The following is a 24,005-nucleotide window of genomic DNA, read 5'->3' as shown; positions in this document are numbered from 1 at the left end:
CAGCTGCACACTTGAACAGAATATTGCGCTTCATATTCGTATTAATATAATGCGCAACACATTATCAGTTGGAGATGGTCAGGACTGCAGGCAGGCCAATCCAGCACCTGCACTTTCTGCTTTCACTGCCACACACTTGTAATCCAGGCAGTATGTGGTTTGAAGTTGTCCTGCTGAAAAATGCAGGGATCAATGTTTGAGGGATCAGAGATCATGCACATTCAGAGGTGGTTTTGTCTTGCCCTTTACGCTCAGAGATTTAAGCAGATTCCCTAAATCTTTTAACTATGTTGTGCACTGTAGAGGGTGAATTGCCCAAAATCCTTCCAATTTGTCTTTGGGAGACATTGTTCTCAAAGTGCTGGATTATTTGCTGAAGCATCAATTGGCAAATTGACAAGTCTCGAACGATCTTTGCTCTTGAAGGACTAGGCTGTTTTGGAGGCTCAATATATAATATGACATGATTGTCTCACCTGTTTAACATCTCCTGTTTCACATTGCCTTGTTATATTAACTTATCAAATTGTTATCAGTCTTAAATTGCCCCTGTCTCAACCTTTTTGGAGCGTGTTGCAATCATCTGATTTGAAATGACTGTACATAATAAAAAAAAACTAAAACGAAATTCACAAGGTAAAACTTCATATAATGTGTGGTTGTAGTGCTATCAATATAGTAAAGGGTGAATGTAATTTATAATTAATTTTGTTTTTATTAGCATTTTTCATACTGTCCCAACTTTTTGGAATTGCATATTGGGGTTGTATATACAGTACACACACACACACACACACACACACACACACACACACACACACACACACACACACACACACACACACAAATACATTCAGTATGTTATAGAGTCAGGAACTTATATGGAATTCAAAATAAACTTTTGGCACATACCCTGAGACTGCCACCAATGAAAACACAATCTTTATTGTTTTTGTACATCTGTCAGCCCAAAGAGAAAGTTAGATATCTTATTTAATTTATTTAACACTAGAGGTTTTACTCAAGGTTATGAAAAGAGCTTGTGTCTGTTTTTTGCCAGATCGGTAGGTATTGTGTTTCTTTTAATATTTTAGCACATATGGGACTGTAAACATAAGACTCAACATACCTTCTGAAAATAAGTTAGGTTTAAATTATAGAACAATAAGTATATTGTTCAAGTGTTAGTGAAACGTGTTTGTAGTTAATGTGATGAACTACACATGTGGTTCCTCTGCTAGGACATCTGTGTGAACATGAGGGGAACTGACCTTCTTACATCCACTAAAAATGACCTTAGAATGGCTCAGAAAAGTGAAGTTAGCTCTAGGAAATCTCTATCATCATTTGTTTGCTGGTTGCACTTGGTTTGATATTTTGTTATGTATGCAATGAAAAACAGTCATTTGTAAGTGTCGGTTAAGTGTCCAAAAGTGTCCAAATACATTTGAAACCACTTTACTGCATGCAAAAATAAAAGAGAAAGAGATGAAGAGAGATGGTTAGAGAGAAAGAGAGATATAGTGCAGAGCGTACAGTGGTAATGCTCTTGGACTCGGAACAGTAATTGTTTTCACAATAGCAGACAGCAGGACATCAGTGAAATGGAGTGTACAGATCACTTCAGCAGTCCATCATGTACTTATTTACTGGCTGCCATTCAAATTTTTTCCCTTAACGGTCTTGAGGAAAAATACACTGTACATTTATGATAATTGCAATGGCCATTTGCAAACAAAGGACTGCAAAGGCTAATCTTTATTGTCTGAGAGGTATAAAATGACCAGAAAATATGGGCATGTGAGCTTGATTGTCTCAGTTTTTTCCATCAGAGGAGAATGTGACATTTGAAGCACGAGAGTCCTTTTTCAGACCTTAAATTGGCACCGGAGAACACTCTGAAACAGGTTTGATTTTATTGATGTACTACATAGGGTAAATTGGCAAGAAGAGAGTTAGAAAGAGAGACACAGACTCATAAGAAAAGACAGGGAGAGAGTAAGTTTAGCACACTGTCAGTCAGTATGTATTTGTACCTCACCTGTTCCTGTTCCTACAAATTTGTTACATTTGATCTACTTATGAGGGTATTGTCCCAGTGACAAGCTGTTGTACTCCTTAATGTACAATTTAAAAATATATATATATAATAATTCTAACAGTGAGAGACAGCAAAAATGATTCGTCCCTCTCTCACACACTATCTTCCGCTTTCCTGTTTATTAATAAATAGTGTCGCTGTCACTCCGCAGCGGTGCAGACTCAAAGCAAGAGGGGGTTTTCAGGTGGCACACTGAAAACATCCCAGCATTCCTTCTGCCCAGCAAATGATGACACATCATTCTTCTGGAAAAAGTCAGCTGATTGCTGTGTCACAGCACTAGTTTTAGGCGAGTGGCAGTGCTCCGGCAACAGACGTAGTCTGTTTTTTTTTCTCCCAGACGCACTGCGGCACAGCCAGACGACTAGAGTGGAAGCACAGGAGCTCACAGCTGCAGTCTACTGGCTTGTTTTGGGGAGACAAAATTGCTGAGCCATTCCTCTCGAAATACCGTCGCTTCTCTCTGCCATTGAGGCATAGATTTCATCTGGTGGAGCAGCCGAGGAGTTGAGGTGCAAAAGGAAGAGTCTATTTATGCTTAGAGTCAAAAAACTTGGAATTATTCTTTGTCTCCATCTAGCAGGACATACTTTTCAAAGAGGCGAGTTTGGATAGAGATTCGCCGCATTCGCAGCGTATGTGTACACACAATTGTGTGCGCATACCAGACCATGGTTTCAGGCTGAGAAGTTGAACAGAATGGGTTGGATTCCAGTGCATTACCTCTCCGTCCAATCATGAACCCATTCCCCTCACCAAAGGTCCCAGTGCAGACGTCCAGTCAGATGGGCCCATCAGCATTGGCTGGCTTAGATTGTACTTTTGGTCAGAGATTATGTCCGCTGAGCTGGGACAAGGTGGTCGCTCCACTCCAGGCTTAAGGTGACTTCGTAGACTGAGTCTATGTCCATCGGGCAGGGCAGAGGCGAAGGGAAACGGCAATGCAGCAGCTGAGCTGAGCTCAGCCAGACAGACGCAGTGACCTCAATCAGCCCCAGTCATGTCTGGACACTGCCAGAGTGAGGCAGACAGAGAGAGAAAGACAGAGCGAGAGCAACGGAGAGAGGGGGAGAGCGAACACACATACTGTCTCGTACATATACTCACACTAGGGTAGGTTTAGACGACTGCAATTAGCCTGTAAACAAACAGCAGAACGAAATGTCAATTTGACCCCTCCTCTTTCGTTTGCTATACTTTACAGTTCTTAATGATGCTGTCCTCAGATGAGCTCGCTCAGTGGATTAGCTTGTCTGTGCTCTTATCTTTGTGCCATAGGGATGAAGAGAAGCGAAGGAGGCTGTAAGGGGAGGGGAAACTGAGTTGTCTCTCTCTCCTGCTCTTTCTCTCCACCATTTTATTTTGCTCTATTTGCTGGTGTTCACATTGACTGCACGTCTACATTGATCTCCAGAGCAAAATGCTATTTTCTCCCCCCTTTACCTCCCCTGATTTCACTTTATCATCCAGGTAAGAAATTCACTTCTTCATCTAGGTCAGCCATATATGCAAACCCCTTTAGTCTGAGAGCATGTGGGCAGCGGTTTGTGTTTGTTAGGTGTATTTGCTTTTGGTATATCGAATGTACACAATAAAACACAATATCTTGAACAAGGGCACATCTCCCTTCACATACGTGCAGATGCAAAGGGAATATTAAGAAATCATAGTAAGTAGGTTGCGCTGCCGGTGCATGTTTCTCTTGAACTGAAGGACAGCTAATAAACTTCTTATCTAAAAATTCTAAAAAGTAGCTTAAGTTCAGGATGGATGGAGTGCCAAACCCTTTCAAGTGAAAAAAAAGGTAAGAATGTCTTTTAAGACTGTTAGTTAGCTCAAGTAAGTAGTCTTTTAGAAAGTAAATAATTTATGCCTTTAATCCCACCATAATTTATTTATGCTTCTGGCAACAAATATTACATTATAATGCTATTGCCTCAACATTGTTCTTGGCACAAATTATCCCAAGCTCAGCAGGAACGCAATGTTGATCACAGTGGAAAAGGGTCTAGCCATAGGCGGGGGGCTGATTTCTAGCACATGCAGATTAGATTTCTTATTAGTCATTGCTTGGAAAAGTAGAAACTCACAGTTTAATTTTAATCCACCTGTAACTGAGAGTAAGAGCTCTCTCATGCTGCCATTGTTGATGAGAACTCAATGTCCTTGAGGCTCTCTGATAAATGGTACAGGTGTCTGATTACATTTGAATATGTTTGTATTCTGTGAGAGCTGTAATCTTGTGGCATGCTACAGAATATCAATGTTAAATACAGTTGAGTACCCAACCCCAGTGCTAGAACAACTTTGTCGAATGGATTGGTTTGGACCCACCCATGCTTTGTTTTAAATTACAAAACACTTTTTGTTAACATTTAGCAGTTTCACAAATGCAATTACAAGTCTATTTGCCAAACCAATTAGTATATCAAAATTAATAATTGTGTTACTATTGTTTACATCAATGACAAACATAGATCGTATAGCTGTGTCTGAATATGTAGGTATGGGAAAATCTGGCATCCAGGGCTTTATGTTAAATCTGACAGTTAAGTATCCACAGCAATAAATTAGTCCACAAATAAGTTTATGGCTTACTCTTTGCTAAGCCCCACCCCTGCATTTACTGTTGATAACTCTGTCAAGGTTTCCTGCTAGCACTTGATTTGCCACTGTTAAAACTAAGAGAGAAATTACTGGATCAAGTGAATTGTTTTGGGAATTATTATATAAAATTATCAGTGCAGTTATATTTAGTAATTATATCTAATTTTCGGAACGGTTTTCAGTATGTCGTTGAAGACTACGACTAAAACCTGAAATTGGGCAAAGAAGGAGGGGTTTGCTGTAGAATGGAGGCAAACACTGAAAAGGGAGAAGCTTCCCTAGTGATTACAATTGATTACAATAGTACAATTGTTTATAACTGTTCTTAAATTTACTTCATATTACTAATAATGGTATTGCGAACTCCTCCGTTGTTTATTTTCAACACATTACCTGAAGCAATATGTAAACCAATTAACAGTCATATTAAGTCATATTGCAATAATTTACAAGTTCAGGTACTCTTATTGACATTGCGTATGTACATTTGGGGATGACAGTTTAATCCACAGAATGCACTTCTCAAGATTTAGAAATTTAGAAAAGGAAAAAACAAAAAAAACAAAAACAAACACCATGCATACAATATACTCTATGTGTATAACTATTACAGTTACCTGGGCAACAACATTTTAATATATTCTTGGATAATTTTTGCACAATTCCACTAAACTAAGATAAACGTATGTGCATGTGTGAGCTCCAGTTTCCAGGTGAAATGTGTACAGAGTAACCAAAATTGTGTTGAAATGAGAGTTGTTTGTAGTTTTAAATGATGTAATACAGTCAACAGCAGTGCATGTTATATTAATCAAACACCCTTTCCTAAACCTCTCAGTAGAGTAAAAATATAATCCTAACAGTGCTCAAAGATTATGCAAACATACGTCCTGGTTTCCATGTGACCAGAGCACATGTCTCTGATCTCTTTATCAGCTCCACAGGAAAAGATAAAAACATTTGAATTGATGCAAATATGTCTGATGAGAGATAGCACCGGTCAGTAACTCAGTAGAATTGGGTCGATGTCAAGGTACCAGATCATCCGGTAACAACATCTTTCCGTTGAAACACACTGGACTTCCATAGGCTTACATTAGAAGACAGCAACAGTTGCTAAAATAGGATTGGCCAGTCTCAGTGACGGTTTTAAGACAGGGCTTAGCGAAGGGTCAACTGAACAAAATTATACCAATGATCACATTAGTAATGACGCTTTCTTGTAAACGGATCCTTGAACCACAGTAAACATCAGTTGTATTTCTATAGCTTCTTTTTTCAGATCTGTTTTGTATTACAGACTTACCAATTGGGGTATGGGTGAGGCATTGGGTCATTTTAGGATGTTTATTGCCCCCCTTGACACTCTCACTGCAGTACAGTTGGTGGTTGTATAATCAAACTAGACATCACTGTCAAATGATGTGGACTGAAAGCCATTGTTTGTGGATTAAGTGACAATTTTTTAATAGATGGGTTAGACCTTGAAAAACGTTGAGTGAGTAAACTCCACACTCTATTAGGAGTACAGCAGGACACAGCAAAACAACCTGCCCTTTACTTACAGACAGTGAACCCACATCATTGCTGTTTTGCTGAAATTTATTCAAGCCATTTGTTGTGGATGACTGTCCTGAGTTTAGTACACTTTTTACCTGCAATGAATATGCGTAATAGATTTTAGAACTAAGTTTATGTGGTTTCTTTCTGTGCAATCTTTCACACTAGATGCAGTGGCATTGTTTCAATTATACTGACATTGAAATGTCATGAACAGTGCCAAGAAACCTGAACTTCAACGCTGAGTGTGTTTACATACACGTACTTACACTGTAGGCTTATTAACCTGACAATGTGGCAGGCCATGCAAATGCCTTCAACAGTGTTGTTGCATTTTAAATGGTTAAAAAAAACCCTGATTAGCAATAATCAGGGCCGTTTACTCTGTTTGCGTGTGTAACTTATTCAATGCTTTCAATCACATGTTTGCAATCAGAGAAAATATTCTCATTTTTATTCCTCTCTCTCTTTTTTTTTTTGCTCTGTCTGGTTTTGTAATTAGCTGTTTTTTTTATAGTTATCAGCGTCAATGTCTTGATACTATTGCACGTTAGATGTATGTAAGGGCTTTCAACACAGTCGTGATTTTTATGATGACTGCTTTATGTCATAGCAGGTTTATGTCCATTGTCTGTTGCTTTTCGTTGTTTTTCATAACAGAAAGTGGGTCACTCATCTCATCTCAGCTCGTGCTAAACTCCACTCTTCCCCATATGTTCCCTCAATGCACACAGGGCTTTAATTTGCCAGCACTTCCATTCCCATACAACAGTTATAATGTTGCTTTTTGCTTAATACAGTGCATTTCGAAAATCAGCTTTGATGGTTGGTTATTTTCTGAAGCCTTCTTTGTTCCAAACTGTCTTCAATGATTCTTAAATGACTTCAAAAGTGGTAGCTGAGTAAACCCCCAACTCCTCCACATGCACACCATGCCACAGTAAAACAGCACACATCTGAACGTACTTGCAATCGGGTACTTGAGGCATACAAAGTGTATATAGCTTTACCGCCCTTATTCTTACTGTAGTTTTCCAAAATGATTACTTATGTTGTGGATTACTTTAAAACCAACAAAGAAAAGTAAAAGAAATGAACCCCAGTGCTTTTAGAACATATCTGATAGACGTTATTGAGTTCCTTTTGTGCGTTTTCACACCAAAATAAAATGACTTGAGGGTGATTTATTCAGAATGTAATTTTTAGGGAAACTATACCTACCTATATAGATTCATCTGATCCTCTTCTTAATGGAAAGCATATGGAATCCAGTCAATTTCTTGATTCCATCTTTATTTTGTGGCATTAACCACACAGCATTAACATGTTACTGATGCTGTTTTTTAACTGACAGCAGATTTCTCTACCCCATTTGTAGGTCAGTGACATATGAACTGCGAAATCATGGAGGACACACTCTGCTGAATAACCACCCCGAAGATCAAATATAATCATACGCTACCATCAAAACCAGGGACGAGCACGTTCAGATTCAATGTAGCGCAAAAACACATTTGCAAAAATAGTTTAAAGCAGACAATTTCAGCACGCAAGTGAAATACTGATTTGCATTTTCATATCTAAAAGCACAGTGCATCATTTATATTAAAGCCTGTTTTTGTCCTGGTTCTGGTGTTCCTAACAGTTTAGTGTATAAATAAGCAGCCGTATTGCACTGACTAGAATTGTTATTGTCTTCATTACACGCTGTCAGTAAGCAAATGTGCGGAATGCACTTCAGGGCTCTTTTAGTGGCTTCATTATGGCTGTGTAATATCCAGCCGAGCTCATGCCCATTTTTAAAGCTGGCATGGGGAGCACTGCGTTTCTGTGTTTTATTGTGGTCACTGGGTTTGTTATTTCCTCTGGGCTTTGTCTTTTATAGCCACCCGAAGGTAACTCACTACAATATCACCTTCTCTGGATCAAAATTGAATTACATACATACACACACTGTTTTTATTAAAAACCACAACTTGTAACACTGTTGGAAATCCATTTCAGACATGAAACAGAATATTTACAGCACTAATATTACTGAATATTACCAGTCATTAAAGACCCCAAACACAGTTTTCTGTCCTTTGTTGACATATTTCCTTTTGATACAAGAAGTTGGGGCAGGACATATCAGAGGGCTTGTCCTTTCTGTTCTCTTCTTCTTCAAAAAAGCCAATAGCCACCAGTGTACAGAATGTCACAGCCATGGACGATGATTTGCCACTTGCTATTGCTAGTCAGAAAAGGGTTGTATAGACCATTTCAAGGATGTGAACAAATATAAAAAAATGCAATGCTACTGGCCTGGGAGCCCTTCTGATATCATTAGCAGATTCTTTAAAAAAGGGCTCTGAGTCAACATATTTCCTCAAAGAACATCAAACATTTACCAGAAGTGACTTATCCAGACGTGTTGTTGATACTGAGCATCTACAATAGAGAAGCAACAGTAGTGTAGATGCTCCGTGAAGAGATCAGAAATATTGGATTGCCCCTGTTATTTCAATGAAGCCATTTAATGAATCTGTCTGCGTGACCTGTGGACAAGGCAAGGATTTCTGTTTTAGTGTTCTTTATTTGTAAGTCGTTTAGATAAAAGCATCTGCTAAATGTGATAGTAAATTACTTGCGCAGCTTTATTCAGTATAATGGGAGCAATCTATAGTCACTTTTAGAGCTCTACCTCTAAATAAGTTTTTAGTACTGCATGTATCCAGCTGTTTCGCATCACTGCTGCATTCCTGCGTCTATTTGTGGTTGCTTTCGGCACTTTAATTTCCATTAGTTCCAGGTATCTAAGGAGCAGCAATCCACCAAACTACATGGTTCACATTTTAATAATGACATTTAAACAATCGTGTTAAAATCACTATGAATGAAGAGCCTCCCGCTGTTGTTTTGAATGATTTTGACAACAAGTAGGAAACGTTGAAGGAACAAAGATGTCCCTTCCTTAAACCAATTGATAGTACTTGAAATGGTCTATAGTGTACAGCAGTCTGGTTCCAGAAGTAAAAACGCCATTCATTTTCTCCATGGGTGAAATAATTTTTACTTATAACATATAAACCTTTAAAGACAGGCCTACCGTCAGAGGTGGGTAGAGTAGCCAAAAACTGTACTCAAATTAACGTAAAATTAGTACATTATAACAAAGTTTCAAAACATTATTAGTTAAGTAGAAGTAAAAATATTACCATAAATAATAACTTGAGTAAGAAAGAATCCAATTAAATTAGTATACAAGAAGTAACTCGTTACTTCAAAAAATTACACAGTGGATGTTATCTACCCTATATTCCATTACATAATATACATTTAACTAGAGCTGTCAATTTAATGTGTTAATTCGGTGCGATTCATTTTACAAAAAATAACGCTTTAAAAAAAATAACGCAATTAATCGCAATGCCCCGGACCTTAATAAGGAAGATTCCTGAGAAATGCAAGCTTGTAGTACCACCTGTTTACTCCAGAGGGCAGTAATTGAAAATTCAGCTGTATGAGCAACGCGCCGTTTATAAATTGAAAAAAACAACCATGCACAACAACACAAACATGCGTTACGTTCTTGCGTTCAAAACACTTGAAGGAGCGCAAATGCGAACTAAGGGATCTCAAGATGTGTTTAAAGATTGAGTATTAAACTATATTTAACTTGACACAGTGACCTAAACATTTTATGTTTATGACGCAACGCACTCGAAACGCTACACAAGCATGTCTGACGCAGATGTAAATTGACGGGTCCTTAAACAAGCCTTCATAATAAATCTCCAACTGATTGACAAATTCACTTGTGAAATGGATTGCTGTGAACTGTTGCCAATGATTGACTTATGACCAACAATATGGTAGTAAACAATACATTGTATTCTAAAGCCGCTTTTGTATTGTTTTATCAATGATTAACTCTTCTGCTACAAGAATGTAATGCATTTTAATTATCTGAATATCTTATAAATATAATTTTTAAATATTTAAAGATAACTATGTATAATTATTTCATCATTATATATTGAATTATTGTTATATGAGGGGCTTTCTCTGCAAATATTTGTATATGCGATTAAATGCGATTAATCGCGATTAATTAATCGAGACACCATGTAATTAATTTGATTAAACATTTTTATCGATAGATAGCCCTACATTTAACATGTATTACAGAATTATTATTATTATATTATTATTATTATTAATGGAAATTCTTTCACCATTCACCATTATATATTTGATGTACACTCAACGATGGTTTATTGCCCATAATCCACTGCAGGGAAGACGTACGAGCTGGGAGATTACTGCTTCCTTCACTCCTGCAATGTTTTATTTCATACTGAATTATTAAATAATTTTTTTGCATTACTTTATTACTAGATTAAAATAACATAAGAACATATAGAGAGGCAAAACATACAGATACATTTTTAAATGTACTCTTTATTTTATACAGACTTTTGCCATTACTAAATAATTCACTAAGGTGATATTATTTGAACTCAGAAGACTGCACACAGTGAATGATAATTGAATGATAATTCTGTGAATGATTTAAATATTCTGTTATAACATGTAGGGTATGATAACTTTGGTGCTGTTTATGGTCAGATGAAGGCAATATGCACTCAGAAACGCTACCCAGCATGTTTTGGAGTTTAAATATACTAAAATATAACAAATAAATACAATAATATGCATTTGATCATACGTGTTTACTCTTTATATTAAAATATATATTAAAAATGACAAATGGCATGAAGGTTTAATGTATTAATACATTATTTAATAAGAATAACAAATAAGGCCCTAGTATTTTAAAAGGTCATATGTGACTTTGTTTCTGCGACAGTCCCAGAGCTCCGATGCTCTTTGTAACATCAGCATCTGAATTCACTTACTCATTTCCATCACTCTCTGCTGAGATATAGTGCAGTAACTGCCATTCACTATATAGGGAATAATGAATGAGTGAACAATTTCGGACACAGCTGCGATAGTTGCCAATACCCTTGTGAGGGCAAGAGGTAAATGCTGCTGGATTCTGGATTCGAACTTGCGAACTCCAGGGGTGGTTGTCAACGTCTTTACTCGCTGAGCTACCCAGGCCCCCTTTTTCTTTAATTTTTTATTTGATTACATCATTTACAATGCTTGTTTCTCAGTACTTTCTTGGAGTACCATTAACACTACACATTTTGGATGTCTCCTTCATATAACAAACCTGATTCTACTTATTAACAAATTGAGTGTGTCAAATAAAGGAGACATCCAAAATGTGTAGTGTTAGTGGTACTCCAGAAAAACAGTTATTTAGAAAGTCTTGTATCTTTGTCATTTTGTCCAATTTTCAAATACTTTTATTTATATATATTTTTAAAATAAGTTTGTAATGTTGCGAATCACCTTGGAGCTTGTTGGTTTGGCTTATGGCATAGAACTCCAAGAAGGATTTTATAAAATCCTTATGGAAAGATTTATGGGAATCTTTAAAGATGCACATATGCAGAAAAGAAAAGAAAACAATGACTTTATTGGAACAAACTGTCAGTAAATCCCCTTCACAGTTGACTCCCATAAATGTTGTTTATATAAATAGATATGTTTAAACAGCTTATTGCAACATGCTTCCATAAACATGATTCTGTTTTTTTCCTGAAAAGCTCTCTGTAGAGTCTGCCTGGTGTTCCTTCCCCGCACGCTTTTATCATCAAGAAAGAGGCATCAGGGCCTGAGAGCTGAGCAGTGTTTCCTGTGAGAATCCTTTGGCTGTGCTGTGCAATCTGCAGCTCACCACTGACAGCAGTCCATCCCCGCACTAGCATCATTACCCATTCCCACTGAAGCCACTCTGCTCTGTTTTTGTTTGTGTGTTTACAGTAAATGGCAGGATAAAAGGCGAGCTGAAGTGAGTCGGTCAGAGAGACCTTGCCAAACCCACAGGCTGTTCTGCTGCTCTGCTACCGCTGCCGTGTTTTGATGTGCACCACTTTGCAGATGCAGTTTTTGGGCCATTACCAATACGCTTCCATGCAGGAGGCATCTGCATTTGGACTGATAGTCTGGTAAAGTAACGGACATCTTTCAAGGTTAGTGTCAAATCCCAAGGGTGCCACGATGCAGCTGTTCCTTCAGCACAATGTCAGTTTGTCGGACCATGTTACATCTGCCACTGTTTGCGAAGCCAAGTGCAGTTGTGAAATTTCAAGTGAGGATGTGCCTATGCCAGCTTATTCCCTTTATTTGCAACTAAGGACAGTTAACTCCTTCCCATAAGGAATGTTCCAGGTAAAATTCATAATTAGCTCAATCAATATAATTGTCAGTTCATCATAATCAATGTCAGATTCAACAGAAAATCATTTAGACTTATCTCTTATTATTCAAGTTATAGTTACAGTAAGATGCTTACAGTGAAAGTGAAGGGGGCCAGGCAATAATGTCAAAATAAACACTGTTTATAGCATCAATAGTTAAATATTGTATGAGTTAACATGAGACTAGTGTTACTTGACTGTGTTACAGTCTGTCATATCCTCTACAGTATATCTGGAAAAATGTATAACTTTCAGTTGTCATGATGAAATAAACCTGGTAACTTTCACAAGATGTCCTTGCAAGGATACAAACAGGGAGGTGATTTGGCTCCCTTGTTTACATGGAGCTGAGCAGGTATTTTGCCAGACCATTGTCTTGAACCAGCAGAAGAATATAAACTTGTCTCTTTCCTGTCTGCATGAATTTTTACTGTCCACTGACAAAAAACAAACAAAAAACTACCAGAAACAATCATCTGCTTCCTCTCTACTTGACATAATGTGCCTGACAACATGCCTCACACAGATGCAACACACTTAGTCTAATAGTTTTTTCACCTAGAACAGTAGTCATACAGCACAAATTATAATATTGGCAATTCTACAGCTCAAATATTACATGTTGTGTAATACATCCCAATAGAGTGCCACAGTCTGGTTCCACAAGAAAAATTCTTCCATCGATAAATAGATTTTCAACGCTAACATATAAACCTTTAAAAACAGACTTGCGTACCTAGAGCTCTGAGGTTGCTTATCGATGGTATATGCTTCCGTGGAAGGCATCCGTCTGCGTTATTTCAACTTCATTGTTTAAAAATCGTCTTTAATAGTGGAATTCCTGTTGAACAACTACCCATGGTCCAGCAGAGAAAGCTTCACCAATCAGAGAACCACAGTAAACAAAGCCCATGATATATACCACTCCCATGACGCACTCTGAATGACTCAAATGAGTCACTTTCAAGCACTTTCAAACTACTTAAACATAAATTATAATGTTTCTATACTTATAATCAACAACCTAAAATCAATGGTTTTATATATTTTCTTAGTTCTATATTCAATTAAGTCATTCGCAATGCTACTTTTACCTTTGACATTTTGTCGATTTTCAGATACTTTTTTGTCTAAAAAAGTCCCTGCTTTGTCCCTGGAAAAGACAGCATCTGGATGGCAGCATATGTTGCTCATATTTGTACATATCTTTGCATTAATGGTGCTCTCACAGATGTGCAAGTTACGTATGCCATGGGCACTGACACACCCCCATACCATGACTGACACTTGCTTTTGGACCTGATGCTGATAACCGCTTGGATGGTCTTTTTCCTCTTTGGCCCAGAGACCACAACAGCTGTTTTGTTTCCAAAAATGATTTGAAATGTGGACTCGTTGGAACACATAACACAATCCCTCTGATTTACTTTCCATCTAAGATGAGGCCGAGCCCAGAGAAGTCGGCGGCGCTTCAAGGCAGTGTTGATGTTGGGCTTCTGTTTTGCATAGTAAAGTCTGAACCTGCATCTGTGGATGTAGCAGTGAATAGTGTTGACTAACAAAGGTTTACTGAAGTAATCTCAAGTCCATGTTCATGATATCCATTACAGATGAATTATGTTTTTTAAGACAGTGACTGTTTGAGGGATCAGAGATCACGCACATTCAGAGGTGGTTTTGTCTTGCCCTTTACACTCAGAGATTTAACCAGATTCCCTAAATCTTTTAACTATGTTGTGCACTGTAGAGGGTGAATTGCCAAAAATCCTTCCAATTTGTCTTTGGCAAACATTGTTCTCAAAGTGCTGGATTATTTGCTGAGGCACATGTTGGCAAATTGGCGAGCCTCAACCCATCCTTGCTCTTGTAGGACTAGGCTTTTTTGGAGGCTCCTTGTGTATTATAACACGATTGCCACACCTGTTTAACATATCCTGTTTCACATCACTTTATTTCAACTTTTGAAAATTTGAAGATTGTTATTAGTCCAAAATTACCCCCATCTCAACTTTTTGGGGGTGTGTTGCAATCATCTGATTTGAAATGAGTGTGTATTCACAAGGTAAAACATCATATAATGTGTTGATATAGTGCTTTCAATATAGCACAGGTTGAACAAAATGGACAAATCACTTGTTTTAGTTAGCATGTTCATACTGTCCCAACATTTTTGTTATTAGGGTTGTAGAAGAAATTATGTAAGCGATTTAACAAACAATATGACCTTTATATATAGGCATTTAAACCCTATGGACACTGGCAATTTTTACTTCCAACATAAGTGCCTGAAAACTAAAGGACAAGTCAAAATAATTTTCTGAGTAATCCAAATTATGCAACAAGTGCTGTCAATTGAGTTTAACTTGCATTACTTTGAGGAAACAAGGTAGTACATGACTTGCCTTGTTTTTGTCTACATTAGCTCTTTTGCACCAGCACTCTCATTGTCTGTTAAAGTGCGTAGATATTCTGTGTCGGGTCAGTTGAATGGCCACACTCTCGGATGATAGCACATGACTAAGCACTCGAACAACCTTACACTGTGTCGTTTGGGTTACACAACATGTGCATAATGAGGCGAAGGTATTAGTCAGTTGTCTAGCTGAACAGATACAGGCTGCTCCCACGCGAGGATGCGGCGCATGTTATTGTTTTCTGGCTGTGGCTTGCAGCGCACGAATAAACACTATACCAGACTGGTGGAAAGACTCCAGCCCCATCACGAACAACATGTACAAACAGGAACAGAAAGTCAATACATTTGGGAGCTTCAAAGCTTCTTGAGATGGGTAAATAAAAGGCATAGCTGTGAAAGTTTGGCACCTGTTCGCTTTGAAAAGGACTCTTTGCTTTCACACTTCACGGTATGACATTTTCACAGGCAGATAATTCTTACAGGACTTGCAGTACACTCAAACAGGAGGCGGGGACAGTTACCTAACCAGGAGGGGGAGGAGCAGGGTCAAATATTAACCAGGGCTTGGGTTAGAAATGCCAGGTGAGAAAGTAACAATAATTGCCCTAGATACTTAAAATGTGGGGATGAAAAACTCCCTGTAATTAATTCCTCTCTTTTTTCTTTTTTTTTTTTTTTACTGTTATCTAACATTTAAAGGAATAGTCCAGTTTAAATACAAGTTGGATTGACAGCATTTTGACAAAAAAAATATTTCAACTCATCCCTCCTTTTCTTAAAAATAAATTTAGAAATCTGGGTTCCAGTGAGGCACTTACAATGGAAGTGACTGGGACCAGTCCGTAAACATTAAAATATTAACCGTTTTACAAGTAAAGCCACGAGGCAAAGACAGTATGTATATGATTTTAGTGTGATGAAATTGCTTACTAAGCTTTTCTGTGTAAATTCATATTCAATTTTACTACTTTGTTGGCATGACGACATTACCCTGTAAACCAAATCAACCCTAAAAAAGGATTTTATCAACTTTTTGCCTGACTACTTTTTCCATTTGACCAAAAAAATAATAAAATAATAATAATTCTAGCAGAGCTTTTATAGTGTTATATCTTGTGCATCTGATATTGATTTTATTTTTATAGCTAACTTCAAATATTTCAATGTAATTGATTGAAGTATTTCACATAAATTAGACAAGCTGGGTATTTTTACATTGCCAGAAACAAAAATGCACTCTTAAAGGTAAATTTTGTTTTATAAAAAAAGTCCCTTTAAAAAAATGAAATACAGGGGGGCAAACATTGCCCCTTAATAAAGTCATTTCTGACATGGGTAAGGTGGGAGAAAGCAAAAAGGTAATGCTCTAATGTAAGTGATCTGTGGCCAGCAGAGGCTACGAGAGGGCGTAAATATCTCACTGTTTGTTGTTTATGTGTTGAACTGCCCGGAGGTGGTCTGCGATCACACTGAATTCAAAAGCACTCCCTTCTGCTTGATCTCACCACACAGTACATGAAGCCCAGCACTACTGGAGCAGAATGAACTGTGCTGCAGGGGTACACTGCCTCCCTGCTCTCCATCAACAGGGTGAAGGACAACACAGAAAAAAAAAAGGTTTTGCTTGCGCAAGCGATGCATAAGTCACCCGTAATGACTCTGCATATAAACACATACCGACACCCACAGAAATGCAACCCATGTTGTTAACTTACATTTAGACACTAATGTGATGCATTGCATGTCCAATTATTCTGCCAAATGCATAAATGTAAATGTAATTGTGTAATGTTTGCAATATACCATATTTTTGACGTTTGTTTATTGTTGTTTAAAAACTGTACCAAAGCCTGAAGCATGCAGGGTGACAGGCTGTTATGTATATTTTTCACACTGAAGTATTTTTCTTCTTTATTTCAGCAAGAAAGTCCTGGACCAGGGTGCAGCTGGTCATGCGGAAAAATTGACCTTGGTAATGAGAAAGGAGCTAGAAACATTTCTATCCAGGGATAAGTATATACATTCATAACGTCTCTTCAAAGTACTCCCAAAAATGAAAATTCTGTCATTATTTACTCACCTTCATGTCGTACCAAACAAAGGGTACAAAGGGGCACCCCTTAAGGACATTCAGCTTTTTTCTGGTCACAAAATCTATCAAAGTTAATATATGTGTGTGTGTGTGTGTGTATATGTGTGTGTGTGTGTGTGTGTGTGTGTGTGTGTGTGTGTGTGAGCGTGTATTTATCACTTTGTGGGGACCAAATGTCCCCATAAGGATAGTAAAACCCGAAATTTTTGACCTTGTGGGGACATTTTGTCGGTCCCCATGAGGAAAACAGCTTATAAATCATACTAAATTATGTTTTTTGAAAATGTAAAAATGCAGAAAGTTTTCTGTGAGGGTTAGGTTTAGGGGTAGGGTTAGGTTTAGGGGATAGAATATAAAGTTTGTACAGTCAGCTAATTTCCATTTAATTCTTGAAAAAATGTCCTATTGTCACTGTGGAGTACCACGGTAAGCATACCAGAGAGTTACCGTAGTTTGCCTTTGCCATTTCTCCTGAACATTCCCTATGCTGGTGCATTTTGTCTCAACACAGATTCTCTCTTACACGTATACCCTGTGTGACACTTACTTACAGAGTGTACACAAATTTCTGTCATGTTCTGCTGGTCCTAAAGAAGCTCTATAACTCTAGTACTACAGAGGCCACTGAATCAGCATTTCAAAGTGAATTTCTTTCTACAAAGTCCTTTGAATTGAAATAGAAAATATTCTCTTTCCCAGTCATATCGGCTCAACTCTGATTGACCCCTCTCTTTCTGTGTCTCTCTGTTGTAAAGAATAGACATAAAATAAGGCAGAGTTAATAGAGTTTAGGACTAAGAGCCAAACCGCCTCGAGAAACTAGAAGTACTAAAGGAATTGAGAAAAGTGGGCGAGAGAGATTGAGTAATTGGAGGAGAGAGAGATCCCTAAGGGAGGAGATGGGGTCTAGGCTGCCTGAGGAGATGCTTAGCTGTAATTGGCTGAATGCCTTTACTCTGTTCCCACAATGCCTTGTTGGAGTGTCTTTCTGTAGTGTTTCAGTGGACTCCTCAAGGTTACCGTCACTCTTCAGTGTTATCGCTGTACTCTAAGCCACTGTAGCAAATCTGCTTTCAGCATAGAGAAGGACTTCTGAGAATAGCTGGGAGAATATTCGGAATTGGAATTAGCTGGGTGCTCAGCTACATCATACCCACTTACACATTAACTTTAGTGCTCATTTACACTGGCAAAATACTGTAATTAGATAAATCACAAACAGGCCAAGGTGATCTCATTCTTAATCGTAGGTATTTGTTCTATATTTGGACAGTCACTTACAGAGAATGTACAACATGAATGTACTGGCAACATCTGAAACAAAACTTGTGCAAAACCTTGTGAAAGACTGTTTTCTTTCAAGCGTGAGTTCAATATTCAGACACAAACCCATAGAGGAACTCAGTTGAACACAGTCCATGTTATAGTGCAATTAACTGATTTGTGTCTAAATGTTCAATTAGCTTAAGACGTTAACTGTGTCAAATAAATGTCACAGCATTAAACATATTTAATGAATCTCATTTATTATAAAGAACATAAACATATTCATTCCATGAAATCAATATTCCATGAACTGCGAAGGATTCACAGTTGATGCTAATACTTAAGTGTTTACATAGTTGCTGTCAATTTCTTTAAATTCACTATGTTTATGTGTTTATCTAAAAGTACGATAATGTATGTGTGCAAGAACCACATTAACAGGAATTCTTACCAATTCTAACAAGTTTATTATTGTATAGACTCAATGATGAGTTGTGCTTTGACAAAGATTACAGTAAAATTTTGATCTTGAAGAATAATTATATTTCCTCATATATTAATATATGTTGTCTATGCCAATCCGACTGAATTTTCTCCACACTAATCTTGTCACCTTCCTCGCAAACAGATTGCTGTATGTATGAAATAAAGAGGTTGAAAAGCATTCCCTTGAATCCTAGAGCTGCTGAGGTGTTTCCATGGAGAGAACTGTTTTTCTTTGCTTTTCAGCACAGCTACAACTAACCAAATACCCTCTCATGTGTATAAACCTGGAATCAAATAAAGAAGTGATCACTACTTTCATTTTGCTGGTGTCATTTCTTCTCTAAGCCTCCGGTATTAACCGAGTGAAGTATTTCACGATATTAAAATGGTAGCTGAAAAACAATATATTTTTTTCTCAATCATACCCACAATTGCATTTCTGTTGTAGCATAATATTTGGTACCGTGTTTTGCATATGTAATCCACAACAGATTGAGAAGAAGTTTAGGTGTGCATGAACTAATAAATCAACCCCCCTTTTACCCAAATATATGCTGTGATCCTGTGTTGATTGTGGGGGGGTTTAAAGAGGTTCATTTCTTAAATCCCTTCTCATATATGGAAATTCAGACAGCCGCCTGATAATGAAACATGGATATTTCGAGGATGTACCATGTTTGACAGGAGTGATGTTATTTAAACATTTATGAATGCTTACAGAATGCATACAAAAGCACCTAAACCACTTTGGCAACATTCTCTCTGTGTTAGCAGTTTCCATAACAATATTTAGCCAGGAGCGATCTTGCTTTTTCAAGTGAACCTATGGTCAGCATTATTATCAATTATGCAGCAGAATTCACCTTCTGTTAGAAATTCATTAGGAGATCAATAGAAATCACTTATGTCCAGCAGCAAAATCATTATGCACGTGCCAGAAATCCTTAAGCAGCTTAAGAAGGAAAAAAAATAACATTTTCAAACTATTATTGATTGAAAAACTACCTTGGATTCCAACCAACAGTGTCGTATTTGAGAGTTACATCATTGTGAGATTATATACTATACTGTAGCATTCTGTTGTGTACATTGAAATGGTCTTGTCAGTATTTTTGTTGTAAATACAAGCAATTAACACATGAGAGAATATCAGAAAATCCCATACAAAACCATTTTTAAAAATAAAGATTACCACTGATGTGGTCGAGACCAGCTCATCTGAGTGCAAGTTCCCTGGGACCAGATTAGTCTGAGCCAAAGACAAAACCAAGATCAGAGATGGTCGAGGCCGAGACCAGCAAAAGCGGAGTCTAAGACAAGACTTACAGGTCTAATGCAATCTTAATGAATGTGTTAAATGTAGTGTAAATAATAAAAGTGACAAATTGAGCACATATTATCAAATATACCTCATATAATAGATACTTAGACATATGTTGGATTAACCAATATTATCAGGTGAGAATAAAAATAAAATTAATGTCACATTATTTGTTAAGTGAACATAATTGTATTACAGTAATGACGTCATTGTAAACAATGTGTCAAAAAAAACTCAAGTAAGTCAAGTAAACATTAACTTACATAACACAGTATTAATATGCAATATGTAAATGAAATAAAATACAACAATAATAGTGTTTTAAATATGACATATTGTAAACACAATAAGTGAACCGCAATTTATATTTCATTCATTGTAAGCTAAATACGCATGCTATCTAAAACATACTGTAGTAGTTCTGTACTATAAATTCTTGACAGCTACAGAAGGATATAATTATTTGCTTTGAAAGAAAAAGAAAATGGGGGAGGAGACCATCCTGTTGTTCCCAGACATACACCAGACTCCAGATAACCTACTGATCTGACAGCAGTCTCATCGGCAAAAGAAAATCATTAAAAATGTGTCAAATTGGATCTGTTGGATCACATCATAAAACAAAGGAAGATGTTACTAATACTACACTTTTTTTAAGAGACTTGACCAGTCTCAGGACAAAGTCAAATTTCACACAGTTTGAGTCCAAATGCATACTCCGAAGTCTAGGACAAACCAAGACCATAAAAATCTGATTTACTCAGATCAGATTAGACAATAATATGTACCGTATTTTCACTTGTCAAAGCTGATGTGAAAAAAAGGGAACTAACAGACCTTATTCATAATATATGAACAGAACAATTGAATGCAATTTCCTTCTGTAAATTGTTGCATGTGCTGTATTTCAATTTCACAATTTAGATAATAATGGTTTTACTTGCTATTTGCAAAAAAATGTATTCTACTTGTGTTTCATGAATGAGGATCAATGACTGCTTCCAAATAGGTTTTACACACACTTACTTACAGTATCTGCCTTTATTCAGTCAAACAGGTTCCCCCATGCTCACACTGCTGGTTGAGCCAATGTTGCCATTCCAGACTATTCCAACAAACAGAGCAATGTTGTGTGCTTCTGTAGTGCACTTTTTTGTGGAAATCTAATTTATGAATGGCTTCCTAATAGTCTCTGCACATTAAACTGAGGAGAACGTATTACCTTTAAAAAATTAAAACATAAGACATGGAAAAAAATACACACACTTATAGAAGAACAGTAAAAAGAAACATAAATCTCCCAGAGAATGAAAGGGACAAAGAATCTTTGCAGTTGCAATAATGAATTACATATACTATTTTCTTTCAGATGTATGATTAATCTGACTGAATTGTCTTGAATATTTTACCTTGAAAAATGGAAAGTTGTTAATAATGCTTCCAATAACAGCATACTTCAAGACACCAAGCTTAGGTCTGAGGTCCCTTCTGAATGGCCAACTCGAGAAATATTTCAGTGAAACCTTTTTCTTTCACAATTATAAATTATGATTTATTAATGCCCACGTGAAAGAACCTTATTGGATCCACAACTTACTACACACTGAGGCCCTCTGCCCCCTCTGCTCAGAGGGCTTAAATATTTCAAATTGACAATCATTGTTACTAACAACTAAGCTAAATAATAACCGGTATACAGATATCGGCAAATCTAAATAGCTTAAACACCATCCACCATCATCTCAAGAGGTTGCCAATGAATATACTGACATTAGGAAATCCCATACGTTCATTGGGTATATTATTTAGCCTGGATGTTTACATAATCTATATTACGCAAACTTCAAACATGAAGCATGCTTTGACATTTTCAGAATATGAAATAATGTTTATGCTGTGGACCGATACACTCAAAAATTCTGGGTTAAAATATACCCAAATATGTTTAGCTTATAGCAGGCTTAAGATAGGCCTATATTCTATCCCATATCCGTAACCCTACCCCTAAACCTAACCCTAATAGAAACCTGTGCACTTCATTAGATTTAAAGATAAACATAATTTAGGTGATTTATGAGCCTATTTTACTAGTGAGGACAAGCTAAAATGTCTCTAGCAAATTTACTATACCTGTAAGGACAATGTGGCACTTACAAGTATAGCAACCCCCCCAACACACACACACACTTTATCTTTCTCTCTCTCTCTGTCTCTCTCTCACACACACACACACTCTTTATCTCTCTCTCTCTCTCTCTCTCTCTCTCTCTCTCTCACACACACACATACACACACACGTTGGTGCAGCTATCATTATGAGGACTCTCCATAGACATCATTATTTTTATACTGTAGAAACTATATATTCTATCCACTAACCCTAAACCTCACAAAAAACTTCACTTTTACATTTTCAATAAAACATAATTTAGTAACATTTTTTAATCACTATGAATTATGGGGACACAAGAAATGTCCTCATAAACCACATTTATAGCATAATACCCTTGAAATTACCAGATTGTAACTAAAACATTGTCCACATTCCATTGTCCACCCCACCCATGCAAATAGACAGACAACAATTATGGTCAAAAAGTAAAAATGTATTTATCTGTTTCAATAAACAAGTTACCAGTCTGTCGAAATTCACACACTAGGGAACACTTTTTAGGATAATTAATATTTAAGAGGTAGAAAGCTTTGAAGTAAATGTCCACTGTGCCCCATAGTGTAATTTGCTGAAGCGTTTCTCTCAGAATAACAACAAAAGCTTGAAAGCACTGATTGTTTTCTAGAAATCTGATGTCATCTTTTGCATGGTGCAGGTAATCAGCTACTGGTATGAACCTGGGAAAACAGAAATGACTGTGCATCAATGCATGAAGAAGACTAAGTTTAAAACCTTTAAGTACACATCTTTAGGGGCAGTAAAATCATTATGTGTCTGACACTGTACTCATGACTAATTAGTGCTTCTTCTAAAGTATTTGTTATTTTCAGTAACACTTTTCAATCTTATTGAAAAAAATGCTAACTAATGATTTTAAAAACATTAGTTAGCATTAGTTAATGCATTATGAATTAACAAAGAATTAACTAATGCTAACTAATGTTTTTAAAATCATTCACCCAAAACATTTTAATTTTCTTATAATTTACAGCATATGTACTTTACATGAGTAGATCATGTACAGCACTCTGCGCATGTAAATTTCTCATAATGTTTTCATTGTAAGTTTAAAAAAAACACTTTTAAGCACAAAAAAGAACATGAATGCTGCATAAAATGAATCCATATAACTTGTGGTTTAATCCATGTCTTCTGAAGCAATATGATTGCTTTGGGTGAGAAACATACCAAAATGTAAGTACTTATTTTTGACATCTGGAGTCTCCTTTGGGGCATTTAGGAAAGAAGCCTGTTCACACACTTCCCTGCACTTGATGTGCTGAGTGCTGTACAAAAACCAGAAAGAGTATTGCCAGGTTTTCACAGTATACATACACATTTGGGCTATTTTGAAAATGCGAGATCAAATTATAGTCACGGTTCAGATTTTTGGGATAGCCTACATTAAAAATGTACCGTGGTTGCCAAAAGGTTCATGAAAAACTCTAGAAAGTGACATTGCAATGTATTATTGATGTAAAATGACACCGGTATTGAGTACTTGGCAACCGTGTGCATCTTCAAAGAGTCACTGTCTTAAAGCCTGCACTGTGTTCCAGTTGGGCAAGATGTCAAGATTTAAAGTGATCAAGCACTTCAGTCTTGGTCTGTTTCACACCCAAAGAGATTGTATCGCTTCAAAAGATGTGGATTAAACCACTTGAGT

At 36.9% G+C, this 24,005-nt stretch overlaps 1 long non-coding RNA gene across 2 annotated transcripts; it reads left to right on the top strand.

The window, feature by feature from the left end:
• Window positions 1–1,531: 1,531 nt before the first annotated feature.
• Window positions 1,532–19,221, top strand: LOC127651050 (uncharacterized). 2 transcript variants are annotated; one of them, XR_007971497.1, is made up of 4 exons: window positions 1,532–3,214; window positions 3,380–3,571; window positions 12,149–12,333; window positions 16,514–19,221. It is a non-coding gene; the product is annotated as an uncharacterized LOC127651050 (long non-coding RNA). The 2 variants fall into 2 exon arrangements; XR_007971496.1 differs by having other exon boundaries at window positions 12,149–12,357.
• Window positions 19,222–24,005: the final 4,784 nt, after the last annotated feature.

Source organism: Xyrauchen texanus, chromosome 10, assembly GCF_025860055.1.
Source record: "Xyrauchen texanus isolate HMW12.3.18 chromosome 10, RBS_HiC_50CHRs, whole genome shotgun sequence".
NCBI lineage: Eukaryota > Metazoa > Chordata > Actinopteri > Cypriniformes > Catostomidae > Xyrauchen > Xyrauchen texanus.
Note: the sequence above shows the minus strand (reverse complement) of the source record. Positions and strands in the feature narration are given on the sequence as shown.